At 39.6% G+C, this 4,229-nt stretch overlaps 1 pseudogene; it reads right to left on the bottom strand.

Moving 5' to 3' along the window:
- Positions 1-616: 616 nt before the first annotated feature.
- On the bottom strand, positions 617-3,915 carry LOC128643776 (eukaryotic translation initiation factor 4 gamma 1-like; annotated as a pseudogene).
- Positions 3,916-4,229: the final 314 nt, after the last annotated feature.

A 4,229-nucleotide genomic window follows, 5' to 3' on the forward strand; every position in this document is an offset into this window, starting at 1 on the left:
GCCACCACTACACTTACTAAAGAGATTGACGTGGACACAGCTAGACCCCAATAATTGCAGGGAAAAGTACCCATAAAAGGATTAAATTTCCTTAGACACCATCTTCGCACATCCTCCATTGATGCAAAGAGAATGACTGGGGATTATAAATAGGGAAGTTACACTTAACAGCTTTGCTGGGGTGCTCTTAGCCACCTCCTACTGGCCAGGAGTTGAATATTCCCACTAGTAATTGGAATGAAGTCGTGGACTCTCCATGTCATAGGAAAGAAAATGGCTTTCCTTTTTCTTTTTTTTTTTAAACACCTAAATCTAAAATCAGTCATATCCAAGAGTTAACTCACTCCATATGGATAATCTAGAGCAGTGTTTTTAAAACCAGTGTGCCGTGGCAAACTAGTGTGCTGTGAGAGATCCTCAGGTGTGCCACGGCAGACTGACAACAGTGTGACATTTCTAAAATTTTGCTTGTTTTTTTACTCCGGGAAGATTTTAATTTTTTTTATTTGCGTGAGATAACTGCAGCGGCAGCTCGCCTCCACGACCCGTGGTTTTTTAAATGTAAAAAGTGTGCCACTGCAAAAAAAAAAGGGTGAAAAATCACTGATCTAGAGCATGGCCATGTGCACGCGATCTCATCTACAACCTAGCACACAGCTGAATTGGCCCAGTTCCTAATCCCCATGCCAAAACCAAACTTTGCTCCACTTAATTGCAAGAATCAAAATCCGCATAAGGCCCCCCCAAATCAATTTAAACCAAACATTGGCTTCTTAAAAAATACAAGTAGCACATGAAATAACTTGGAATCCAGTAACTCATGAGAACCAACATATTTTGCCCACTTCATCGAGAAACAAATTCTATCCTGCACACTTATACCAATCAAACCAGAATACCCAACTTACTGTCTTCCTCTCTCGCTTTGGAGGAATTGTCTGAGGCGGATTCATCATGACCTGGGTACCTGGGACTCCAGTAGGGAACTGCTGTTGAGCAGGGTAATATGCACCAGCTGGAAAATAAAGACAGTATATAAAAACCTGAGTATTGCCCACAGCAATAGAACAAGTAAATATATTTCAAGAGAGGGGGGGGGGAATACTATGCATGTAATAGTGTCCAAGGTTTTTTTTTGTATAAAAAAATGGAACAGTCTTTTTTTTTTATTAATATACTTTATAACTTCTAATCCACTACATATCTGCCTGTTACTAAGCCACTACAGACCGTCTCTTAAAACACTTAAATAGACTATCAAAATTACTTTGTTCTCCTCAGTACCCTACATACTTTAAAATCTTATAAAAATGATTTTGTGCACTACTATACTGATCTGTTTATTTTAAAACTGACAGTGTACTGTAAAAATTGGTTTCTGCTTAAGCTTGTTATACTTGATGCAGAGTTACATTGCATGGGAAGCTGCTCTCCTTCAGGGGTTTTTTTGTAGATGAGAAACTGCTTTGCTCATTGAAAACTACAATATGCCTTGTTTGCATTTGAATGGTTGTGAGTACAGGACAATGTGACAAATACGAGCATGAACAGTTTTCCCCAAATACAAATGTGCCCTGAAAACAGAAAATAAAAAAAATAAAAAAAAAGATGTTTTTGTATAAGCAAGCAATCTTGGGGAGAGAACACTTACCATATGTACTATATTCAGTTGGACTGGCACCTGGAAAAAGCTAGGAGTGCCAGGCTGCACAGGATACTGCTGGGTGGGCACTACATAGGAGCGACCCTAAAGGAAAATTATAAAATCAATAAAACATTTGTAATAGAACTCCAAAAAATGCAGTTAGCGGTTTGGTATTATCAATAAAAGAAATGTACTGGTTTGAAATCTATATTTAACCGAAATTAAGAGGATTGAGTGGCAGAAATAGATTACGATGCCGAGTACAGCAGATGCAGCTCACCTGTCCTTGGATGTAGTAGCCCTGTGTGGGATATGAGAGCTGTGAGGGGATCATCATCACTTGGGAACCAGCAGGGTACACATGGGCAGGAGGAACTGCTCGAGCAGATGACCCACTCTGCACTCTGGCGGCACTGCTAGGAGGCTGGGTCCTGGTTTGGTAATAATGCAAGACAATAAGGCGGAATAAAAGATTACCAATAATCTCTTGAAAATATTTTTTTTTTTTAAATAACAAATTAGGCCCAAACCATGGCACAAGTTTCCCATATACCAACTAGTTGTGCCTTAGCACCTCTACACCGACAAACAAGAACTTTCAAAGGAACCACATGCTTAAAATAACTGGAGGAAACTAGTCATAATACATGATCCTAAACCCAAACCAAGACTCAGATTTAAATGTATCCTTTACCCTCCCAGAACCCTTAGCAGAAGTTGTTAATGCCAAGATGAAGTTTTACCTGAATTGATCTGAATCCTGCCTGTTAGAAGCAGAAGAGGAGACAAAAGCAAGAAGCAGGGGTAGGAGGGAAGAGACAAATATGAAAAAATTACCTAAGAGGGGGGCATAAAGAGGTGGAAGGGTGCTTGATGAATAATAAGTTTTTATTGGGTAGACGTACTACTAGAATAAAATCTGAGAACACAGAAATCTCAGTAAGGACCAAAAAGCAGATGGAGCAGCACACCAATATGAATTAAGAAGTCCACAGAGGAACAAGACATGGGGAAAGTAATACTTGGCTTAAGTACATGCAAGAGAAAACATAAATAAGGGCTGGAGGAAACAGTCTTAATATGACTGAAGGGGATAAAAATATCATACAAACATGGGTTGAATGTGCAGGAAATCAGACTGGTGTGGTAGTATTGAAGCGTGGTTGCAGAGATCGAGAATGCCCCCAAATCTTAACTCAGGAGCCCAATAATTTATGTAAAATCTGCTGTTTAGCAGGGAATAGTGTTATGAGCCTTACAAATGATCAGCAGATCCCAGTGAAGTTATATTTTTAATTATGGGTCACTTACCGGCCGAGACTGAGATGGTGTATTCATTTGTGGTGTCTGCGGCCCAAACACCACGGGGGCCGTGGGTGCAGAGGGGAAAGCAGACTGCAGAAGACAAACAGAACTGAGACTCTACCAGAAAACCCTAGTAAAGAATATCAATTTACAGATAGACATTAGGCAATAAGCAGCAAAAAGACTGACCCCTATACACAAAGCCATGAATAACAAACTAAAATCTATACAATAATTATACTTTCAAAAATATAAATCTGAAAACTAGAGACCGGCAATAGTAATTTTATAAAAAGTTATGTAAAATTATATCAAAAACATTTAGAAGCCACAACAAACATTCTAAGAGCTCCTTGTGGCTCCTTGACTCAAACACTAATAAAATAGGAGTATTACTAAATCCAATAAAGGCAACAACAAACTTTAAAAAAGAGACAACAGTAAAACTACATAGGCCCACAAAACCACATTTATATAGGCAGGTTTGCTGGACCAAACAATCTGCACACTAAACCCAACTTTTAAAACGCAACCTAGATAGGAAGAACATACATACACACTATATAATTCTATGCTTACCTGAAATTATTTCTCTTTCTTGGCAGTGAGTCCACGAAATTCATAACCTATGGGAAATACTTCACCTGGCCACCAGAAGGAGGCAAAGACACCCTAAACAAAGCAATAAATAACCCTTCCCATTTCCCCAACCATCTCAGTAGTTCAAGCCGAGAAGGGAGAAAAAGATAAAAAGGGGTACAGAGGTGCTATAAGACTTCCGCCACTACATTTTTTCAGAGTGGTTCGTGGACTGCCAAGATAGAAAATAACTTATCAGGTAAGCATAAATTATGTTTTTTTTTCTAATGCAGTGAGTCCACAAAATCCATTCATAACCTATGGCAGGGGTCAACAAATCTAGGAGACAAATTTTAGGAGCCAGTAAGAATATTCAGGAGCCAGACATTGGTATTTGTATAGACATAATGAATAACCCAACAATGTAAGGAACCAGTGGTAAAATTCTAGGAGCCAGTGGCTTCCCTCGCTCCTAGGTTTGTCGAGCTCTGACCTATGGGTAACCAATAGCCCAAGATGTGGAGTCCACGAAATTTAGGGAGGGAAAGGTAGGGAAGGCAGTTCTAATACTAGGCACCAATGCTTGGAAGAACCATTCTTTCTCCCAAAAGACACCTCTGCTTAGGGGGTCTTCCGGTGGGGCGGCTCTCTAAGATGGTGGCAGGTTTCTCTTGCTCCGCAGAAAAACTTGATTTATCTA

This window comes from Bombina bombina, unplaced genomic scaffold (assembly GCF_027579735.1).
Source record: "Bombina bombina isolate aBomBom1 unplaced genomic scaffold, aBomBom1.pri scaffold_1297, whole genome shotgun sequence".
Classification (NCBI taxonomy): Eukaryota; Metazoa; Chordata; class Amphibia; order Anura; family Bombinatoridae; genus Bombina; species Bombina bombina.